Here is a 24,699-nt window from a genome sequence, read left to right as displayed (position 1 = left end):
CAATCACAACACCGTCCATGGTCGTCACCCATTTTTGGCAAGTAACGGTGCGAAGTATGTGCCAAGGGGTAACATACGGCAAACAAACGGGTTCTGCTCCCTGCAAGCAACATTCCAATTCACGGTACAACCCTTATCGCTGGTACATAATGCGTGTTCTAGTGTTCCATAGATAAACATTGCACCTGTTCGCTCGTAAACTCGTTTCACGACATGTTGGAATCGTTTCGATTTCCTTCTTCTGCGCTACAGTTTTATCCCCAAAATGTTTCTAAAATCCTCCCACGGCCATCGCCACGATGAAGTGCGAAAAAGTGCGAATAAAAACAATTAACTGTCATCAGCATTTGTCTGTTTTTGCCATCAACACTTGTTGGTTTCTGGGGAGGGGGCATCTTGGTACGCATTGGCCCACTCCTCCGCCCAAGTGCGATCATCGTCATCGACATGATCGGCTTGCAGTCGGCTGACGACACGAACGATCACGATCGTCGCTCGCGCGAATGAGGAGTTCCGTTCGGGTACGGCCGTGGCCGCGGATTCAATTTGAACGATCACGTTGCCGGAACCGGTACCTTGTCGCGGTTAGTTGCGCGTTGCGTGTTGATTTCTTGAAGGGGTTCTGTGTGAGCGGTGTGCGTGTGTGGTACCAGGTGGTGGGGTTTTGTAAAGAACTGTGTGTGCGCGCGCGCGCTTCCAACACACTTGTTCATTCGCTTGTTCTGTTTTTTATTTGGTGTTGATCTTGCTTTTTTTAAGGTAAGAGTGTGCATAAGATCAAAATTTTGTGTTGTCACTGTGTGTGAAACGTCATTGCGAAGCGTTTTAATGAAGTGATTCGCGAATGTGGTCAAAGAATTGCATGCGTCGCCTTTCGGTTGGGAAGTTGTAATGCAAAGATGTTGCACTGGAAGCTAGACGACCAACGTACGATTACTGACGAAACGTGGCATCCCTGAAAGTGGGAGTAAAAAGAGTAAATCTGAAGAATATGCCATGCGAAGGAATACAAGGGTGTGGTGTGTGCGTGTGTTTCATTGTGCAAAGAGTACATTGAGTGACAATGCAAAAAAAAAGTTTAACAATTTTAAAAAGCTGAAAAACATGTTTAAAGTTCTCTAAAGTCGCAAAGTCGTCCTTGAGTTGCAAAACAAGTGATGAGTTATTTTTCGCACACCAAACTTGGGAAAATCCAAACGGGAATCTTGTAAATAGCACCCTTTCCTTTCGGTCATATCCAATTAATTTCGCAAATGATCCGGTTTAATTCAATTACCGTGCTCTGTCTTACGAGTTGCTCAGCCTCGTCCGTACGTTCACTGTGAGGTTTAGAAGATAATCCATGCTCAGTTTCTGTTTGGATGCGACGTTTCTTTTTTTGTGTGTGGTATTTTTTTTTGGAAAGCAGTGAATAAGTTGTGAAATCACTCCTCTGGAAGATTGAGTACATCCGGTGTGTAGAGTTTTGGTTTGTTGGAAGAAAATTAAGCATCAATTCTTTCCCTTCAGAAAACGACATCGGCAACAACGCCACCGCAAGGGCAAACGACAAGTATTAGTAAGCATTCGGGCGCGTCGAGTGTGTGGCAACATTCGGATACAGTGTATTTATAACATAAAAATCCCCGTGAGCTGGCCAGTGAGTGTTTTTGAAACATAATTTCGCGCCCACAACTTCACCGCAACCGGCCCTACCAGTTACTCCTACTTATCGAAGTGGGGCGGATGTTTCTTCTTCTTCTTCTTCTTCGTCAAACCGTCTTAATTGTCTAGCAGTAGAGCACCAGCAAAAGCAGTGGTCTGATCGAAATAACCTCTAAATATCGTGCGCACCAGTACAGGACGGCTCGTCCCACTCGAGGAGCAGCATCCTTGTAAGTAGTGTGGTGTTTTTGACCTCTCCTACTACTGGCAGGTTAGGGCTTACTTCGTTCGGGCACATTTCGTTATGTCGCGCTGTATCAACCGCTCTTCGCCATCCATATTATTTTAACTGCAGATCGTATTGGCGCCTCCGCAAACATTTTCTGGCAGTTTTACCACCGTCAAGATTGGCTAGAATCCGTTGGGCAAAAGCGGGCAATTCGTTACGATCCGATCGTAGATCCCGTGCAGTTTGCATGGGTGTCGAATGGACGCCCTAGTGCGTTGTACTACAGAGCGCACAGTTCTCCTACGTTGGACCTGCTGCTGTAGCGGTTAATTGGATAATGTGGAGGCTGTAATGCGCTGAAGGTTACGGTGAGTGCCACATCTCACGTTGTTGTTGTGTATGGGTCGCTACTGCATTTACCGTAGTTACCTACTAAAGTGTGGACGGCAAGTACACTTGGTCGATCGGTGTGAGAACAGCTCGATTGGAGCAGATATTACTGCCACGAATAGCCTCAGGAAGCTCTCAAGAGATTCAAATTGATTCCCAAAGTAGCACGGTGCTGATGCGCGATCATTTACGTTGCTGCACGAAAGATTTATCTTTAGCCATGACATCTTAACGATCATCAGGAAGCACTGCAGGGTCTAGTGGATGCCGTTTTTCGCAGAAATCCGAGTGAATCACGAAACGAAATTCGCGTGAATAATAAGGTCTTTACTCACCTTTGCAGTTGGCCTGCAGTTTCGATGCCACGTCACGCATGTGAAGAAACTCACCACCAGCACGAGACGCTCGCCATGGTACCGTGCGGCGATCTTAAGTGCCCTTCATGGAAGTTTCGTCCCCGGCATCCGGCTAACCAGTTTTGTATTCCACAAACCATCGCTCTCCCCACTGGTGGTAGTGATTTCGCGATCACACAGGTGTATGGTTTTGTTTTGTTTGTCTCCTGTACCCGTTGCTGATTTCTTTATGTTACTCATGTACGAAGCGTTTTCGCTCGCTCGAAGCATAAAGCAAGCCCCTTGCGTCGTCCTTCGCATTCATATTACGTCAGGAAGATTTTTATCTTCCCTTTTTTCCTGTGCGCTTTTATCGTCCATTTCATTAAGAGTTGTCGCGCGAGATGGGAGTGCGTTCTTCGCACAAACCAACCCTCCTCTGACCAGATTCGAGGTTGGCCCGTAGCCAGTTGTCAACTTTCTTTAATATTTATTTTTCTGTTTTTTTTTGTTGCTTCATCTCAATCGCATAATAAAAGAGAATTTATATGCGATTCATGCAAAAAAAATAATAAAATCCAAGTTGGGCAACCGGAATCGGGCCTAACCTGTTTTTTTGTTTTGCTGAGTTTCTGATCTTTTCAACATTCTGTCCACGGTGTTTGGTGTTCAAAAAAAAAAAAAGATCACAGCATTTCGGGGGAGTTGAAATTTGAAAAAGAAATCGCATTTTCTTTGGGCTGGATAATTTGTGTGTCCGCGCAACTCTCCGTGGCTTAAGCTATAAATAGGTTTCGATCGCGTTCGAACCCAACCACCGAGTGTGGTCATTCCGTATCGTATGCTCGCCTTTTGCTGTGTTGCGTCCTGTGTGTGTGGTTTTTTTTTTAAATTTGTGATCGTAACAGCATTTGGGTAACATCTGGACCGGTGTTCGAAGTTTAATTTTTGCTATTGCTAAAGAGGATGTTATGTGCTCTGAAAATAAGGGGATAGAAATCCGTCAGAAGCACAATATCTGGCAGGTGTATCGGGCGAAGGATGTACTGTGGATTGCATCACGTCATGGCCACCATTTGAACCGGAACCGGATTCAGACGTGAAATGCATTGGATCGTGGTTGTTGGGTGTACTGAACCGAACAGACGAACGATGATAATGATGATGCAGTCTGTCACTCATTTGATCGTCCATGCCGATCTCGACAGAAAGTCAGCTGAGCAGAGGAGGTTCCGTCGTCATATTCACACCAATTTACGGCCTGTTGTTGCATGTTGCTTTGCTTCTTGTTCCCAGACACACGTGTTGAGAGTACACTGGCATCGTTTTATATTTAGAACTTCGTCTTGAAACAGTCATCAGTAACGTGTGTCTTGGGGGGATATTGCAATGCAACCTCTTTGTAACAGCGTTTATGTGCTGACGGCATCGAACTTTAGATATCAAGGCAAAAAAAGCTGTAGCTACCCTGAAGAATGTGTAGCACGTAAATGTTTGTTTATCTCAGACATCGGGCTTATCGCCATGTAGTCGTCTCTTATCGTAGACTCTGATGTGACTCGAATCGAAACCTCGAACCGAGCGACCGGTTTATCAGCATAACAGGTTGCTCACCTGTTCTTATCTTGAAAGCCAACCACCAAGACACGAAGATCTCGAGCAAGCACACGCCCAGTCGGCGGAGACACCAACATGAACGAAACTGTTACTTCGCCTTTGCGGTGGCGTCAAATATCAATAACGAGTTGCTGTATGCCATCTCCTTGCGAGCAACGAATACACAAGCAGCAGTATCACTTACTCAGCAGATTGTTCCATCAGAAATAAACGAATGGCGTTGTGGTGGGGCAATTAGCTTTCATTGTCATGCGAGCGCGATCGTGCGCGGGTGACTTAGGGCCCGCGAGACTAACCCACAACACCCAAACGGCATCTCGCGCATCCGAAGCGTTTTCGACCACAAATTGACTCCAACGGATATATCGGATATATTACCTCATCGTTCGCGTACACGAACACCACTCGGACAAACGCGGAGCGATCTCGCCGAACGGGCTGGTCCGCTAATTGGAAAGGTTAATTTTGCTCGTCGACTGCGAGCGGGAGGCATCCGTGTCCGTGCTACTTCAGCCTCCCAATCATGACGTCATTTTGGTTCCGCCGTCCTCCCATACACGGCAGTGCTGTCCTTGTGGGGTCGGATTTTTAGTGGTGGTTTCTGTTTTATTGTTTTGTTTGCAGTTGAATGCAGGAAATGACACCAATACACGCCAAACGACGTCGTCCAAAATGGGCCATCTTGAGGCGCGATTGTGTGCGTGTGTGTGTGTGTATGTGAATGTGTAATTTTGTTCGTACTTCCGCTCCGACCAAGTTGCCAAAGCCGCACGTTTATTGGTATTCAATCATTCGCTTATTCGGTTATGCACGGGAACCATTTATGGTGTCCGCCTTCCTTGGTAGCGTGGTGGTGGCCACCGTTTCTCCGGGCGCTCCGCTGTCCGTCTGTTCGTTGTGTGCGGAATGGGTAAAATATTCTCAAACCATTTGCGCCGCTGCTGGATCTACTCCCGTAAGCGGGGACTCCAAAAAGGAGGTCTAAATCGTTGTCTTGATGCTGGACGGCTTTGCCTTGTCATATGCCCTTCGGGTGGCTGGCGTCTCGTAGGGAATGGGCGAAGATCTGTTAGAATAATAAACATAACCTAAATTTATCTCGTATTTTACCGTCTCCGTAGCTTAACGAATGAACGGACAATGGCAATTGGAAAACAGCAGCAGCAGCAGCAGTAGCATAAAAAAAAGAGGCAACTGCGCGAATGCTTCATCATTTGCATCGAATGCCGATTCTCGAACCATTCGAACCTTACGGCCATTGTGTTTGATTTCTCTTCACGGCTGAGCACGTCTTAGATCTTGCCAAACCAAATCGGGAAGGTGTAAACATACGTGTGCCCTCCCCATGCCTCTCCACGGAATGCATGGGTAGCATTGTAGCATGAAGGCCTTGTTTTGGATGGAAGATGTTTGCAAATATGGGCCCCGCCACGAGAAGATTTAGGTGCCGTATGGTTGGGTTTATTTATACGCTGTTAAAATAAACACTACAGTGCGTTAATTAAATTATGGGCTGAGGTTATTCTTATGGGAACTAGCGAAATTGCTGGACAGTTGGAAGAGGTCAGCAAGTCGATAACTTTAGACAAGCGATACTCTAGATACAAGTTGTACCTTTGGGCCGCCTTTTGCCCCACAAACTTAAGCTTAAGAAATGTCATGTGAATATTTTACGATTAGTCTGGCGCCAACTGCCGGCTCCCAGTTCCAAACCGTGTTGGAAGCACCAGTAATGTTGTCTATATAAGGCAGCCTCGCACGTTCGTCAGTTCTGTGTAGCTGTTCTTCTATCAAACACTTACCACCGATGTGGGGTCCGTGAGCTGCAAGCGCACAAATCGATTGAAGTAATGGGGCCGTCTCAATTGGCGCTTGGTGCAATAGTGCAACGAAGACTGGCCCCAATGCTACTGATTCGCTTGAGTATCCACAAACACACTGAGAGTGGTCGTGAATACTTAATTTATGATCGTGTTCGCACACACGGGTTGATTGGTGCTTGGAGACCTCGCAAGAACTGTGAAGCAGATTGCGCAAGAATTTCAATCCGTGGGCCCTGCATTTTTCTCTTCCCTGCACACCAAACGGAAGAGCTTCCTTCTTGTGCGTGTATTTTTGTAAATTTCCCGGATGTCTCTTTGTGTGTGTGTGGTAGTTTTCTTGAGTTTCCCGCGCATGTTTTGCGGAGTCAGCAGGGCACGCGCTCAGGGTTCGAATTCTTCTAGCTTTGGCCCCCAAGGGTATGAGCAGCAAAAGAAATATCTGTGCCTTGGCCCCCTATGTGCAGTGCATGCATTTTTGTGCCGTTTGTTTACAGAATGCTCCGACTCCACCGAATAGGACGAGGTGGGACGGTGATAGAATAGCCGTGAGTGGCGCATTTTTGTTTGCCATCATTGCCTTTCCGCTGCGTGGTTATAGCGTGCGCGCGTCATCGTCATCAGTTTGTTGAGGTATACGGGAGGTGTTGTTGATACGTTCGTCTGTTTGCCCCATCGCTCGGTACGGTTGTGGATGTGTTAAAAGGGGAAGGGAGTTTGTTTAGTTTATTTGTTGGAGGTTCTCAGTCCCGGCTTTTTTTAAGAGACGGGAGTTACGCTGCGAAACTCCGTGAAGGTGTAGCGACTTCTTTGGGTAACGGGCGATTAAGTTGTATCGTGTTGGGAGTGTTTTGTTATCTTTGAGGGAAAATTCTTTCAACACGTTTCTGTTGTGTGGTTTTTATTATGGCTGGAGTACCTTTTGGAAACTACAGTACGAGCCGGTCGGTAAGCAGATAAGACTTCCATTCTCCATTTTGTCTCTCTCGTGGATACCTTTGATCCTCGCCATGAAGTAACGAAAGCCCCTCTTGATTTGTGTGCGGCTTGAAAGCGTGTGTTCGCGGATCGTTTAACGCCATTCGAGCATAGGGTCGTCCACCATCAATCTTGACTAATGGTCGCAGTTGCTGACCATGGCGAAGTGGTGTCACGCTATGAACAGAATTAGATCTACCGGTTCATACTGTCAGTTACTTCAAACACAACACCTATAGGACCCTGGATTCGTCGATTCTTTCCTGCAGTTTGCAGTTACGACGCACCTTGCCTTGTCGGCTTTATAATCTTCGGTTAGGACTTAGCTAATGGCGCAATATTTGTGCTGACTGTGCATACTAAAAATAAGCAACGTGCGCACACTCAATCCATAGCGTACGTACCGCACGGAGTGTGGAGTGGCGTATAAATTTCGCACCACGTTAGCAACTCTACCTTCTGACGTAGAGGGGACATTTCTTCTTCTTCGGGGTTGGCCCTGCTTATGGGATAAGCAAACGAACAACAGTGAACAGTGAATTTCATAGTGTTCTCTCGAAAAGCACCAATAACTTGATATCTCATGCTAATGTGAAGAGTGGAACGGAAGTGGAATCTCATAAAAGTAAGGAACGACATTTAGTGCTAAAATTTGCAGCCATGATTTATTTCGTAAAGTTATCATTAATACGCAAAGAAAAGCACATACATCTTGGTCAGTTTAGATCCCTGCAGTGCTGTGTGTATTTCAAATAAGTGTCTTATTACCTTGTCGGGAATAAAAATAGTTAAACGTTGAAGGTCTTTTTCGATCTTGAAATGAATTTTATGACGGTTTTGCGATTGACAGAGCAAAACATGTCTGCATTTAGAAATATCTCCACCGATAAAAAAAACGAAGAAACTCGAGCGCAGTTAATCTGAGCACCATATGTGCGAACAGCAAGCACAATCTATCAACGTTGAAAAGGGCGTTTGAGTCAAAATCTCCTCATTTTTAACCAAACAGATCGTAATTTTTCGGATTATGTCAAATTCGTGGTTGATGTTCATCCGGAGAGTAACATTTGGGGTTGTGCGCAGAGGCAAAAACCAGCTTGATGATCAAATCGTGCCCGAACATGCATCTTAATCCTACGCACCCGGTCCCTCGAATGGAGCAAACTTCTCACGACACCACAGCTCGCGAACGAATTACGAACGTTTTGCAATGTAACTGTTTTCATTTGGGTGGAAGATGTGTGTTCCTCTCGCTTTCCTCCATCTAGCGACTGTCGCTGTCCCAGCAGCTGATGTGGTAGGTGGAAGGTGTATGCCACATTATAAGTAGCGGCCTAGCATCTTTGAAACAGGAGACACTCGGTTTGTTAGGTAGGAGAATGAAGTATCGCTCGTTTGCTTCGGAAATACCGTGCGTGAATGTTGTAATCGGTCGCGTGTGTGTTGGCGGTGGACCTTTCCCTCTCCTGCTGGCATCTCATAACAACGTCGATCTACATCGATCGGATGTGATCAATGCAGTGATCAATCGCCCTAGAAAGGTGTTGTTAGATGTGTTCCCGGACACCTTCACCTTCTGAGGGTACCAGCGAGAGACGTGAAACGCTAAAAAGAAAGTAAAAGCCACAGAAAGTGTAGGCGTTAATGTTTGTGTCGTCTTCGAAATCGGCGGGTGTCGCGAGATCCCTCCGACACTCGGGCGTAATTTACGATCGAAAGATATCGTGTTGTTTTTTGTGCTTTTACATATTCATAGGGCGCCTAAAAGAAAATATTATACCGATCGACATCATAAGAAAGATTTCTTTTGTTTGTTTCGATATTGAATATCTCATCCCCTTAGACACACAGCAAATTAAATTATACCCATTGTAAAATCGATCTAATAGCCGGTGAAGATCAACCACCACTCCCTTTTGTATGTATTCAATCACAACCAAGAGTAAACAATTTATTTACATGACAAAATCTATCTGAGCTGTGACCGTGTCTGCTGCACTTTCCACAAATAAAACTTCGCTTCAAATAAAAGCAGACAACGAATGAATATGAATGATTTGGCAATCGCATAAAGGGTGTGACACAGAACGCACCACCGACGATCACCCATCCTCCTGTGTCTGCCCTTTTGAAGTGTGTTCCACTTAATGATGTGTGTGCAACTGACAGATGAATCACTTACGGGCGTCTCGAAGACGCCGTTTTGTAACGAGAGCGCTGAATCGCGCACTGTGTCACGATCGACGAGAGCTGATGCCAAAAGAGATGTGATTTTTTTTTCTTATTTGTGTCCCTAATTGCTGGCGAGGAGATCCTCGCATTGACGTAGTATCGCGAGGCAGCAGACAACAACGGATCCTCAAAAACCGCAGCCAATCTTCGCTTGGAGGAAGTGTATTTTTTTACTGCTTCACCTTTGCACGTTTTGCACGACGATCCTCGCACGGGCGGGGGTAGCGTGGCAATGGTCGAGCGGATGACAAATCCCTTTCTGCAGACACACGCAGCTGTTTTATGTGCGCTGGCGACGCGGCAGTCTTACAATCATCCTTCACACGTTCAGGCCATTACCGAACGTCTGGTCAGTCAGTTACGACTCAGTTACCAGTTACCGTCAGTTACGGTTTAGTCATCGTCGTTCGTTGTAAGTGAGCGGTTGCAATCTTGGGACTTTGCCTACCGAACCGCACCAATCGGTGCTCGCACGTACGCAGAAGGTTTGTTTGCAGTCGATAATGCCAATTTCGAGTGTGGTTGTCTTGTGATAAGTGTGATGGAATTCCCTCACGTACAGCCGTTCGGTGGGCGTTGGTGAACCTATCTGTTCTTTGTCGTTGGTGTCATTTTGAAGACTTGACAATCCAGGGCTAAGGGCTGAAGTATATTTCGCACTTCAAATCCAATCCCAAGGATAAGATTTTGCTTGATATTTATTAGAAGGAGAAGCAGTGGAAATAGTAGCAGTTACTCAAAGCGGATGCCAACACTCGTTACTGCTAATGAGGAAAGCAGAGTTCGACCAGAATGGAACGAACGAAAAACAAACAGCAAAAGTGTCGAACCCTGTACTTTGAAAAGGGAGTTTATTTGATTATTTTTGTTTTCTAACTTAAAACTTGATCAAACAATATTCATCACCAATATTGAATACCTTACTGTGATTGAACAGTTCAACCAAAATGGATTGAATGATTAAGAAGGGAATGATCGTGTAAAGTAAAATATGCAACTTATGTTGCAAAAAAAACACTCCTTTGGAATGCAGTCGAGAGGCATTTCCCTGGTATGTGAGACCACTTAACACCCGGCAGAATGCAACTGCAATAGCGAATGTGCAATGCTGGGGTGTAGAAACATGGTTATTCATTTTAGTCTTTCTTTTGCATCTCAGCATTCGACAGCACTGTGGCATGCGCGGTATTTTTGCCTGTTTTTTTTTTTTTATTACTTCTAACTTTCCACACTTCTGTCCGCAAAACTCATCGTTTGGTTTTGCGATGGAAAAGTTAAATACAAACGAGGCGCGAATAGAGGCACTTTCTCTCCGCTGCTGTATCGCGCATCAAACGTCGTTGCGCTGAGAATAGATTTTCCGCACTGCATTGGTTGCTGCATTCCGGTTTTGTAGATTATGTGTTTATTGGTAGCCGTAGCCGTCTCTGTGCCACGCATCTTTTTTTTAGAGGTGGAACACTGAACATAAACCTCGATGGGTTTTGTAGGCGTTTCGAGCATGTTTTACTCATTTTCGTTTACAATGTCGCAACGCGGTTATTGAGGTTAATATGCTTTCCGCGGTACGATCGTGCGAGTGATGGACTATTGACTTACAGCAAATTTATTTAAAGATACTTTGGCAAATGATTCACATTGTAAAAAAGATGGTTTAATAGCTCATCGATACTGTTGAAGATAGTAGCGGAAAATATAGTTGAAACATAGTGTGAGTCAAAACACATAAATAATGTTAAATGCACGCCTCACGGTGCAAAGACACCAATGTTAATGTACTGCAGTTCGTTTGGAAGTAATCGGACATATGTTTCGGATTTGGAGGACATCAAAACAAGGCGTATCAGACTGTCAAACTATAAACGATATATTAATGTACATGTAAATGAAACCCATTGTTACACCCCCATCGCGACATCAGAGGCAGCGAAAAATTCTTACACACGGCGGCTAAAAAGTTGTGTTCAATAATGGCAGCTGCAAACGATTAGTGAAGCTGCTGATACAGCAAAACGCGATACCAATTATGGTGTGAGATACGTTTGAAGTTCACCGCCAGAAAAGTGTTGCAACAAATCTCGCACTAGTGTTGGAATTATGTTATCACATGAGATACCTTGAGTTTAGTACATCGAAGAGCAGAAGCGAGTTGCTTGGCGGTGTTTGTTGTGATCGTGCAATTAGCGTCACGCGTGAATAAGCAATTGATTGTCATGTGCTGTACAGTGTGTTGTCAACGGGAAGGTACACAGTAGGTGTGAAGGTGGTGGTGTGTGCGGTGGAAGGTGATGTCTTTTAATCATTTATCCTTTCCTGCTGGAGGCGCCTGGTACCTTGTGTTGAGAGGTTGTTGGAAAAGCAATAAATTATGTTTTTGTTTTATGTACTCGTGGCGTTATTGGCGTAGCAGCAAGAGAGCGGAAGAACATAATTCATTTATCACGTTGTGATAGACACATTTAGCGACCCATTTGGTCAACCATGTTGGCGTCCCATCGTTACTTTGCGCTGCATTTTTATTTCGCTGTATAAAGCATTAAATATTGTTGTTGTGCGAGACTTCCACTGCGAAACAAAGTGGTAATGCTTGTAGAATAAGTTTGTTATATGGTGGCAGTTATTTAGAAGAAATTAATATAACACACATAAATAAAAAGAGATCTAAATCCATGTGTGTTATAAAGCACCGCGTTGAGTTACAGCGCAACGTAAACTAGGCAATGTGCGGCTTTCTTGCCCTTAAAACGCGTGGCCCTTGTTGAACGTGGTATAATCGACGGTTCCATCGGCGGTTTGATGAAAGAATGTCATGTAGGAAAAGGCTACTTGTCCTCGCCACCTACACAAACCTGCCAGGAAGGAAGTATTTTTCGTGAAGAAAAACGGATCCCGAGCATATCCCTGTGAAGCTGTAGGTAACGGTAGTTGTTGATGATACGTTGCGGTGTCCTCTACGGAGATTTTACCCTACAGCACATCGCTTCCTGTTTTGGGTTCACTGTCTACCAACGGTTGCCGCTTGGTGTTGGAGTCGGTCTGCAACTCGCGCGAGCAAAACAAGCTCCTCGATGGTGTAAAGCCGAGGATAATTCCCATCTTGTCGTGGGTAGGCGAAGGTACGAGAAAAAATACCAGATGATATCTAACGCACCGTTTGGTTGGGCGGCTTTTTTTTGTCCGTGCCCGGCTTCAAGCATCACTGCAAGGGTACGGATCAAACGGCGGTGGAAGTGTGCGGTGTGGAGGCTAGGAAGAAAAACAGGGAGAATCCTTGGCGCCCGTCAGTCGGACGCCAGTACGATTTTTGTCGATCGGTACTGGAGTTTATGGAGATGCGTATGTACAGCTCAGCTGCCCGTTTCTTCGGTGGCTGCTGCATTATGTGCTCCTTTTAACCCCGAACTGTTGGTGAACTGTATGTGTGTCGCGTTCTCTCTTCAGTTTCTTTTCTCTTTTCCCCTTGCAGGAAAGCTTTCGGCGAATCCCTCGATGTAAAATATATCCATTTGAAGTCGCCCTTGCCGCGCTTTGTGTGTTTCTTCCTTTTTTTGTTGTTATCGACTTGGCTACATTACATTTTCCCGCACGGTAGCAAGCTTTTCCACGGCAGAATGATTTTCACTGCTTCCATTGCGGGAGAAGCGATGGAATGGTTATGTGCAGACGGGAGGGAAGGTGGGCTAGGGCGGGTTTGGGGTCAGAAAGTTTGCCACTTGGTTGCTTTTACTCTCTTTCATCTTGTTGGAAGGCAAAGAACTGGTTTTTTGTGCCCACAGCAGCGTGATTGAGTGTGACACCTTATTCTTGGTATTGTATTGTAATTTAATGAGGCAATAGCGAGGTATAGGAGTCGTTGATCGCGTATTGAACAGCGACGGTTGGGACAGTTCATCGAATTCCATTTGATATCTTGTGCCCGTTTACTAGCAATTATGTCTGCATTAAAATGATGCATTTTGAGTAATAATTTTCTACATTTTCTTTACTTCACTTCCAGTAACATCCAACAGCAACTAAACGCACAGTGTAACTAACGGCCTACAGCAAACAGCTAAGGAAACGATCCTTCAAACACAAGCACACCCGAACGAGCAATCATCAAAATTCCAAGTCAACAATTTCTAATCAGCCCAACTTTTACTACACGAAACTATTTACACGATTAGCGATAATTAATCAGTAGCAGCAGATCACCGTAACGCGCCTTGGAAAGGGGAAAAAAACGAAACGACCTAAAAACGAACGAAACGAGTGTACTTTTTGTTTGCTGTGTTTAATGTTTTAAGTGTTCTAGTGCTTCCGTATCATATCGAAAAAAACTCGATACCTGCAGTACGAATCGCTTCTGCGCTTCGCAAAACAAACAGCCTCTCAATCATCATAAATCAACATATGCGAGAAGGATTGTCCTCGGGGACGGCAAACGGCTTGGAAGTTCTTACGAATTACTAACGGTAAGTGATTTTTGGAGATCAGACATCAGAATTTATTGAACCGGCATATACACCAGCCGAGGCCGAGGCGGTGTTCCCTTATCGCGACATGAAATTTCCGCAATTGAGATGAAATAAATTGCTATTTTTCCTCCCCGGTAGATCTTGCCCACACAGTGTGACAGCCGGACAAAAAGTGGGAGAGACTTATCTGGATAGTTCTTTTACTTTTAGGAAAAATCTCGTCCAACTGCTTATCTCGGTACGGTGTGTTGCGCTGGGTGCGCTTTTTGAAACATACTGTACTATGTACCGCAGCACTGGGCGGGGGAAGAGCGAGTGGTACGAGGAATTAAGTGAGAGTAACTAACGCTCGGTCCGGGTGGTAGCTGGTACACAATTTATCTGGCGCCAACTGGTCGCGCCAGTGGGATGGCTGCTCCCGGAACCTTCCCCGAACGATGGTCGGGATGACATTCCTCCGCACTAGCATTGGTACAGGCACTGTGAGAGGAAGGAACTCTTACGACGGCTATACACATTTTCCAACCGTTTTGTTCCTGCTGACACGAGGCTCTATTGGGAATTAATTCTTGGACGACTTTTCCGTTTTGCCAATCGTCCAATGCAACGATTTGGTCAAGAACATTAAAATTAAGACGCCATTCTTCTACAAAAGCGTTGAGCTTTAACTCGTGAGATTTTAAGGCATATTGCCGGTGTATAAAGACTGTCAAACATTATTGGCATTAATTCTTTCTAGTTACTTCACACCCGCTACTGCAAACAAACCGTGAATGAAAGTTGCATCGTGTCATTGACGCCTTGGAATATTTATCCCCGTCACTTCACGTAAGCATACGAGCATCCTTTGCCAAGTGCAACCAGAACGGCCTTGCCGACGGTGTGTGTGGGACGGGGCGATAGAAGAGTGGGTATCAAAACATTTCACTTGATGACCACTCAAGATGACCTTTGGCGTTCCAGCAACCGAAGGTGGATATATCTTGGTCACCACCAGCTGCATTCGGTGGTCGAAGTAGTGGAGGATGTAGTAGACTGGGGCTAGAGAGAAATGCAAATTCCACACACTCCAACGTACTGGACGTACCGAGCATAAATATACAAATAGATAATAAAATGCTTGCTGCAACTGGGGAAAACCCTTCCAGAAATAGCAGTTTGTAGATATTTGAGGTTAGCTTCTGCTTACGTTGCACGCACGCACGCACACATGCTTGTGCCGAGTGCTACCGTAACGATTTATTATCCATTTGATTTTGAATTTCCAGCCGAGAAGAAAACGGTAGAAACGGTCGCGTCCCCCCTCTAAATGTCGCTTTCGGGAAAACGGTGAAAATCTATTGGCAGCGTTAATGTGTGCATGTGTGTATGTGTGTAGGGGGTATATGTAAAGAAAAATGAGTAGTGCTGATGATAGAAGTGGCTTATGTAATGGAAGTGTATTACATAGCCACGTGTGCAGTATTGCCGTTGGGTGCAGTGGATGAAAAACAATGTGACAGAACATTTTGGCAAGTGGGTGGTTGTATGCATGAGGACGCACGACCACACACACACATATACAGATAGGGGCCAGTTCCCCTCGATAAAATCGCGTTTCAAAATTTCGGAAGGATATCGGATGGATGGGTTTGGGGTGCAAAGCATTCCTATTGCGCCTGTGTACGAATGGGTAATGTCTACCAATACTGCCACATTTAACCTCACAACGACATCGATCCAGAGGGAAACGTTGTGGTAGTGTTTGCGCTTGCGTTCATCTTCATCCTTTCCGCACGGTTGTATTTGTTTGCCGATATCAATTATCTCTCTCTCTATCCGAGGACTCGCTGGATGGGTTTTCGGGATGCTGCTATTCTCATCTTGGTATCTTGGGATCTCTCTTTCGCTTGTACCAAAACCTTCCGTATCTTGCTCCGTGTTTGCGTCGATAGTGGGCTAAGTAAATAACACCCATAGTTGTCGTATTCCAGCTTCCACACGATGTGACTGTTCGTAGTGTGGTGCACATCATCTCGGGGCTTTGGTTTGAATTGGTCCGGCGGAGAAGAACCTTTCGTCGGCAAACCTTGGTGGAGGGTTAACGTCATTCTAGGTCTAGCCGTTGTCACGATCGGACGGACGCCGCCGAGGGCATGTGAACCTGTTCGTTCACTCGCGCGAAGTCGCTGATTTGGTGTCGGAGGTGTGGTGCACACCGTTGGAGAGCGTGATGGTGGACGTCGTCGTCGTTGAGACCAGCCGGTCAATGGACGCTAGCAGCAGTTCGTAGTCGTGCTCCGGCCGTGCCGCGGGCAAGTCGTCGCATCGGGATCTCAAAGTTGCTTGGTGAACGAAATGATCCTCTCCCGTAGTGTAAACCCCAAGATGGGCTCAGGAATAGTGATTTACCGGCAGGAAGAATTCGGTGAAAAGTCGTGTGCGAAAGTGAACGTCCAGGAACAATGAAACAACAGCACCGCGCACCGTTTGGAAAGCATTTCCGTCCGTTACTGTTTTCGATTGTTTTTTATTGACCCGTTTACTGCTCACAAAGTGCCTCCATAGTTATGCAGTTGACAGTGTTATACCACACCATACCGCCTTTGAAACTGGACAACTCCTAACGTCCGCAGACGATCGTTACGTTAAGTTTTAGTCGCGTTAAGATTTTAAGCGTCGATCAAAGATCTTCGCACTGCTACACCGGTGCAGACAGGACAGGTTGAGTTTTTGTTTAGCGAAACTATTGAAACACGCGAAAAGCAAACGGTCGTTTTTGCGGCCATTTTCACCTACCACAAGTGTACTTAAGACTTCACGTTCACGTTCGTGACTCGGCGTAAAGTTTGGAATGCATCTGCAAAGCTACTCTACGGCCGGAACGACGTACGAACAGTTGGTGTTTGAAGAGAAACTTTCGGTAAAGTTTGCACGATCGCGTTTAATTTTCCTTGCCGGAAAAGTCGGGCCGTAGTTTCTGTGTTTGTGTGAGTCGTTGTTGTTGTTGTTTTTGGAAGCCCATGTCCCAACCCGGCAGAAACAAAACGTGAGTGTCTATGCTGTTCTCATTCGTCTTTTTTGTTTCTTCATTTGGAGAATAGTTTTTCCCCAACGAGAATCTTTTGGCTCCGGTGGGTGATATTCAGAATGAGTTTTGGGGTAAAACTTTTCTCCAGGAAAAAAGCTATCCTTATCTTCTTCGCCGTATGTGTTCAAGCGAGTAAGCCATTCGAGTTCTAGTTGAGGGCCTGTTCGAACCCAATGTTAACTTTGCCGCCAGGGTGAGCTTGTAAATTCTAGTACCTTTGATTCTTGGTCGGAACTTGCAGAAGTTTCTCGTGATTTAAGCTTTTCTGTTTCACTGTACTCTGTGGACAGGATATCCTCTCTGGATAGTTTATATCCTCCACCAGTTGCAGTTGAATGCAGTTTGTATAGGAATATCTTTTATTGAAATCATTACTATTCAACAGCTCCAAAAAACCGCCATTTATTTGCACAACGTATTGTAGTAATGTTTAGCGCAATGATATGGATCAATACACCCTTTTATCACTGTTAGTGTACGAGCAGAAGAGAAACAGCACATTATTCCCATTTTTCCGAATGATCCAATCCATCAATCAGAAATTGGAAGCGTGTCATTGTGGCTCTCTCTCGCTCTGGCCAGGATGTCCGGGTGGTTACTATCACGTGGCAGTAAACTGCAAACCAGAACCGTCCTTTATCGTCCTCCTTCTCACGAAGCAAAAAGTGTGTGGGATTTTGGATCACCAACACGCGCATACCACGCGGTACAGCACTTAATACGCCTGTGTGGTCATCTAGCCCACATTCGTTTGATACACGGAATGGGATCTGCTAGCAAAAGTTCGTCCTTTCCCGTCGTATAATGCATAATCCATCCTGAATGGTGGGAACAACTTTTTTAGAGCGAAATGAAGGAAAAATCATCTTCACACCACACGATCCTTTTCCCATTTACTGTGCTGACAGGTTGGTGTGTGTGTGTCTAGTTTTTTTTTGTAATCTAATTTGATCGCGTATCCCGATCGTAAGTAAGGGTGAGGGTGTAAAGCGCTGGCTGTCAGTGAGGGTGTCATGTTGGGTCAGCCTTTGGGCCCTCTGGAATGAGGCTGGTAAAGTGGTAAAGTTTTGTTCTCCGCAGGGTTTGACTTGAGAGCCGTAAGTTAAACCGGCTGGAAGTCGATTGTTCTCGTGATTGTGGGTTTGACGGCGTTCCCTGTTTTTTTTTTGCCTTTTTGCCACACTAGGAAAAAAATTGGCAAACCGACTATGAAGTGCTTGTTTTTTTTCTATCTTGTGCTTCCCTTTGAAGAGTAAAAAGAAAGAAAGAAGAAAGTCGAAAGAAGAATTGTGGGATTTTACGGCGTGTTTATGATGGTGGGAAAAAAGATCCCAGTAGTCGGAAGTTTCTTCTGCGTTTGAATCGTAGAACTTTCTTCCAGCGTGTAGAGCAAAAATTTGTTAAAACACAAATCCACACACACACATTGAAAGTTGGTCTGTGGCTGTAATTACGTTGGAGAAGTTTTCGGCTTCGGCTTTTGAAACGAGCAGTTGTTCCATTGCGTAAATGCATTTTAATGATTTTCGGCCAGATAGTTGCTCTATTTATAGGATGTGTACTACTTGCAAAAATTCACCACAACCGGTAAAAAACTTTTACCGTATGAAATGGTTTGCTGCTTTTTTTTTGCTTCTCACTCAACACACACACCAGCAGCCGCTCATTTACATGACGCTTTTGTATTTTTGTTTTACTTAAATCCAATTCTCAACACCGGAAAATTCCAATTCCCAACTGCAGCAGCGCGCGTAGGTGTGAGGTATTATTTTTTTGGCAAAGAGAATCAAAAAACAGTGGAAAATTCTCTCTACCAACAAAAAAAAAACACACACACACACGGAGAATGCTTTTTCCCCGGACGATCATGCCCACGTGTGTGGGTGGGAAAGAGGCAGTCCGATTGTTCGGAAGTTTTTCTCGGAATCTTTCGCCATAGCCCAACAAAACCGCATTGAATCACGTGGCGAACGTTGGGGTACAGTGCAGGAAAAGCAAAAATTGAAACGTGAAAAAGAGATAAGGAAAAATAATGTTCAAATGGGCCGGGAAAAAAAATCCTCCCGAAAGAGATCGTGTGCGTGTGTGTGTGTGTGGGTCCTTTTTCGTTTGTTTTTTTTTGCTCTCCTCTTCAATAACTGCTGGGCAGGATACAGGGTAGAAGGGTTGTTGTTTTTTTTGAGAGTTTTTCACCAGCCTCAACTAATTTACGAAATTTAATAAAACTTTCGCACGCTTGTGTATTTTTTTCCGCTTTCTTCTTCGTTCACGCGTACACGTCGTTGTGTGAAGGAGAAGGTATTGAAAGGGAACTGGGTTGGTGAAAAAATTCTAACAAATGGTTCACATTAAGCTAACAAGGCATCCAAATAAAGGAGTGTAGCATGTTGCTATTTGGTTCAATGGAATTTTGCAAAACGGTAAACAGAAACCCCCAACATTTATACAAAACCGAACATCGGCACGTCGGCGAAGAAGTCCTAAGGATAGTATGTGTTTCCTCTGCTGGTTAAATTTCTCACCCAAACCCCCTTGTCACTATCTATTTGTCCTTACTTTCTTTTTCTCTTTCCGCTTCTGACACAATATCACCTATAACTGTGGCCGGCACTGTGTGCAGCACACTTCGGCCAAGGGAAGAGGAAGCCACACGAATGTTCGACGCTTGCCCACATCGATTCGGCACCGATACGCTCATCGAAACTCGACACGTTGTGTCCTCCGACCCGGCTGCAGAGAGTGCCTTCACTGTATTCCGTTCCGTTGCAACCGTTGTTGTTCCGTTGTTGTTTGCTGGCTGTCAGACAGCCCAACCCGAATACGAGCCTTTGGAACAAACGTCCGCGAAACTCCCGCGCTCGCGCCTCCTTGCATCGCACCCTCCCACAACGTGCCTTTCGTTATTGAGCGGTTTAGCTTGCGTTGTTCCTTGCTTTTTTTTTGGTCGGGTGACTTCATGTTGCTTTTTTCGTAGATGCCGAGGTGCCTTTGTTGACTTTGTGCGCTCGCTCTCGCTCCGTAAAAACTCTCGGTCTCGAATCCTGACGTGGGGTGGGTTTTAGCGGTGCTGTGTGCTGCGGGTGAGTTAATGCAGTAACAACACACCTGTTTCTGCTACTGGCCACCTTCAAATCCAGCGCCGCGGTTGTCCCACCGCAGCAGAAAGGACGCGGACAGGCAAGACGTTCCCGGTTTGTGCCTTTGGTATTTTTCGAACGCTTCTCAGTTCTTCGGCACGGGACGACGGACGGTTTGGCAAAATCTGCCCACCACCTACTCGCTCCGGAGTCTTCGCATACCCGTGCTACCCGTGTATATGTGTGCGTTTGACCGTGTGTACGTGTGTGTATGTGTGTATTATAGCTATAGACATTTTACCGTAAGAAAATCATCCGAGGGGATCACCATGGAGCAACTGGTGCCGAGTGACGACGTGGACTGGTAAGTGCAAGAAACGAGGATCCCGTATACTGAGCAGATATCTGAGCTTTCCAACACAGCTTGCCGGTTTGTACCGGGTTGTATGACTGTCCCAAAATTCCCAAAGTCGTCCCGGTGTTTTTGTAAAGTCATGAACATTTCGCCGGAATCGTTCATAAACAACTGGCACGCGTTAGCTTGCCGGAGCGGAGCATGGGACGGAAAGTTTCTTCGGCTCGTGCAAAGACACAATCGATGGTTTAATTTATCATTTCCTACAGCGCACCGGTTAACCACGAACACGGTTGCCAGAGCTCGGCAGCTCTAGCAGCTAAGGACGGTCACATTAAGCGACCATTTGTATTAATTTTTGCAAACCCCATGCCGCCAATTAGGGAAGCATTACAGGTGAACCACCCCGCATTCGATTTACCGGGTGAAATATTGACAGGAAAAGCTTAAGGGTGGGATTTATCCTGGGCGACGGTTTGCAGAGTGGAGCATTCATTTCGAAGTTGCTGACGGACGATAACAAACATACTCTGTGTGTGCGTGTGTGTGTGCGTTTGGGGTTTCGGTGGGCTGGTGGAATTTCCTAACCTTATCCATCTCTACAACGTTACATTCCAGCCTAATTTTACCGAACCGATTTCCAACTGTAGCCGGTCCCGTGCTTGTAGAGGATCACACCGAGCCGCCTATGAAGGTTAGTCGTGAAGAAGCAGGATGTGCATTGGGGAAAATCCAATGAAAGCATTTGAAATTTCCACACCGGACACACCGTGGTGGAACCAAATAGCACGACACGTGCAAATGAAAAGCGTACGACCTTTGAACCTACAATTACTCCCCACAACCTTGTTGCTGTTTCGGGGGGCAGCAGTGACAGTGGACTCAGTAAGCCTAAGCATCGAGTAGCGAGCCCTCAGTGCGAGAAAGGGAGATTCCGTCACCGTCCTCCAGCAAGGAATTCTTTGCGCGGTATTTCAACGCCAGTTGGGTTTGACAGTTAGCATCGTTGACCGGGTTTTGCGTTTATTCTATACCCGGGGATAGTCATAATAGGGTGGGTGGTATTTGGGGTTGGCCATTTTGTGTAGTTTGGGTCACCCCGCAGTGACACTGCGACACACGCAATGCGCGGAGGGTTTCCAAGTTTGAGGTTAAGACGACTTTAAAATCGATTTTTTATTGTCTCGCTTTTGGTGGCATTGACATGCGAAGGGATAGTTGAAGCTGTCTTATTAAGCTTCACAAATGCCACGTCCTGCTAGGGCTTCACTGCTGCTGCTGAGCAATGTTGTGCCCATCGGGGCATGCATCCTTTTGCTAGACGGAGAAAAGCCACTGTCGTGGCATATTAAAAGGCCAACTTTGGGAACTCCAATGTGATGGGGTGGGAGATCACATTCGACGTCCACAAACTATCCCGGTTGATGTGAGTTACATTTCGAGGGCTTTTCCAACTGTTTTTAGTGCTGCTCGTGTGCTTTTCATGATTTGATTTAAGCTGCGAAGTGATGTGGAATGGGAACCGGTTGCTGCTCTCCTACTCTGCTAGTGACAGATCTCACCACCATGCAACGATAAATGATCTTTTCGGTGTGTATGGCGCGTGTGTGTGTGTGTCGTTTGCCCATCTTTCCGACTCTGTGATGGGGTCATGCTGTTCGAACATTAATTCCAGAGAAAAATGAAAGCGAGTATCGCAGTGGCGGGTTGTTTGGAGAGCAACACAACCCAACCCAACATGTACGGCATATCCTTTGGGCAGATGCGACGAAGGCCAACTAATTATGTCGGGCTCTTGACCATTGCCCGGCGTAAGCATAAGGGCGTAATGGGCAATAACACGAACGGTTCGTTTCGTTTGTTTGTTTATTTGTTTATGGGTGTTTTGGGGTTACGGGTGTACCCCGGGTGGGGTGTGGTCAGGCAGTCCCGCACCCTGCCTTTGGCCGTTCGATGCATTGAAGCAATGCAATTGGTGGCAGAAAATGCAGCACTCGAGCGCTGTAAAAGTAATTCGAACTCGGGTTGCATTACACACTCTCTCGGTACGCTCGGTTGTTCGCTGGTACGCTGAGTGCAATTTCAGCACAGCGCAGGAACTTATTTGTGGACCAATATCCTGAACGTTATCCTTATACCGCACGAAGGGAAGGAAAAGAATTAATTGGAATTTTTTGACCACAATTTAATTTGCTTCGCTCAGTCAGTCAGTCACAGAGCCCACTGAGCGCACAGGGCTGTTGGGGTCACGGTGGGCAGTCGTGACAAAATGGATGCTTTGCTTAGTGTCCAGGCAGCAGAAAGTGGACATCACCAACAACACCACCATCAGAGACAATAAAAGGCGTTAACTGGTGTCAATCGGGGCAATAAAACCGGAACTGAAGCGAGCGGAAACTTCGAGACGGGCCCAGAAGTGGAGACATAATTTTCGATAAAAATCTACTTCCATCGAAAGTCCGGAAACCCTAGAATAGAATGCGTGAACGGCAGCAGCATTCCGGTGTGATGGGAGGTGGACGTGTCTGTTCCGAATTTATAGACGCGTTCTATTGCTGAGACAATGTTCTCGGGTGGACCACATTTACTTGTCGCTTTGGTCAGCTAAAGGCAGTAGCAGTAGTGCTACCAGAAGCTGCCCACCCTTGCAGAAGCTGCAGCAGCTGAATTTAATGCTCTGCTCGGTTATATCATCTCACAGCAGCATATTGGTGCTTTAAATGTGCTCACGACACGTGGTTTGTGTCGATCGGTTCGTACGCACGTTATTGAAAGTTCTCCTGATATGCTCTGAAGAAAGGGAAATAATGAGACAACTTTACGACGAACTTTACTGAATCGGTTACTGATAATGTTGAACCAGCCCCAGGCAGGGGCCCCAATGTTTGTCCCAATGCAATTCGTTCGTTCACAATTGACCAGGCGTCTCCATCGATGGAGCCAGCGCCATATCCAGTTTCACACTGGAGCAGATGCTAATGGATGATGGATTACACGAATTCTATGACGTCCTCCTACTTCATCGCCACATGATGAGAAGCCTGGGGGTGTATGGTGCCTCTCTGACACCTTGTTTGGACCGTGTTTGTCACGCGAAACTCATTAGACGATGACACATAAATGAACTTTTCCCATGGAAACGATGCTGTGATGTGTGCCCGTTGGAAGGGAAATTGTTTTGTTTAGTCGTTTGTCGGAAAAGCAGCGTTTTCTCTTAAAATTGATCACGATGTAATCCGCCCAGGTCATCACGGCCATAATTCAATGAATGCCCATCGTCCGATCCATAGACTGGTTACCGACGCCAATCAATGAATCAATGCTCGTGCTTCAGCGCCCAATTAGAGCAATCCGGGACCAATTCTTTGGCTGGTCGTTTCGGCGTGGGTTTCTTTCTGCTGCTGTCCGTTGACCTTTTTTTCTCCCCTGGCCAACGGGAAGGGTACGTGTGCTGTGCGTAATGTGAAACGGAAAGGAAACGAGCGCAAGGATATATTAACACTTTGGCGTGATGCCTTTTATTCTCCCTCTTCTTCGGCAAACTGTTTGTTTGTGAGTAAATATGTGTGCCTTCGTTTTGCCGGCCGATTCGTAACACGAATGAAATGGGTATGATTTATTTTTATCATCCCCCAAGAACCCGGGAGACATCTTTATGCCCGACCGAATTCAATTCCGATCATACCAAAACCGGAGTACCCCGGAGGACGCATTGACTCTAATTAGGATGATTGAGCGAACGGTACGGTGTGGAGGAGGCGGGTTCGTTGCATTCGGAGGCGCTCATATTCAACCGCATCCCCCAAGATATACCCATCGAGGTTCGATTTCGGTACGGATGATATCGGTTTCCCAATGTACAAGAGACAAGCTGTCCCATCGTTTGATGGACATCACAAAAAGGCGACCGTAAAAGCGGGTCATTTCTCTCCATGAATGAGAGAAAAAAGCCCCGGCCTGTCATTCGTCCATCAGTAGCGATAGGCCCCAGATGAACGGCACGAGAAAAGTGTCACCATGGTGAGACTGTAACTAATTCAAGCCCAGAGCAACAGTCGGAAGTGGAACAAGTTCGGAGGAAAGTCCGAGAATTGAGGACGATGAAGGTGGGGGGGAAGAGATGGGTAAGTCACGAGACACGAGATATATTAACAAACGGCTCAATCGTCGCAACAGTGGCAGAGGAGTCATTTCGTTCAGCATCAATTAAATGTACGCCCGGTTGTCTAGTTGGCTTCCCTATCCGTGTTTGCCATGGATGATGGGACCTGATGAGTGGAAAGAATATGAATTTCTACCGTATCGATTGTTCATATCGGACAAAAGACGATGGCTGTGCGAAGCAGGCACAAATGAACAGGTGTATTATCTGTAATTAATACTGGCGAGAAATGTCCTCCAGGCCATCTCACTTCTACGATATTTTGAGAGCCCATTACCAGAATAGTTGATCAGACATCTTGTTTTCATTGGCTTTTAACTAGGAGAAAAGGAT

The 24,699-nt window shown here is 45.9% G+C and overlaps 1 protein-coding gene across 3 annotated transcripts in view; it reads left to right on the top strand.

Annotated features, from left to right (window-relative positions):
* Positions 1-661: 661 nt before the first annotated feature.
* LOC128305110 (talin-2) overlaps positions 662-24,699 on the top strand; it is a 51,151-nt gene continuing 27,113 nt past the window's right edge. For all 3 annotated transcript variants that reach the window (XM_053042413.1, XM_053042414.1, XM_053042415.1), the window contains exons 1-2: positions 662-759; positions 13,243-13,699. The gene's annotated coding sequence lies outside the window, so the exon portion shown is untranslated. The remainder of the gene's footprint in view (positions 760-13,242; positions 13,700-24,699) is intronic.

Source organism: Anopheles moucheti, chromosome 3 (assembly GCF_943734755.1).
Source record: "Anopheles moucheti chromosome 3, idAnoMoucSN_F20_07, whole genome shotgun sequence".
In the NCBI taxonomy this organism is placed as follows: domain Eukaryota; kingdom Metazoa; phylum Arthropoda; class Insecta; order Diptera; family Culicidae; genus Anopheles; species Anopheles moucheti.
This window is presented reverse-complemented; position numbering and strand designations above follow the sequence as displayed.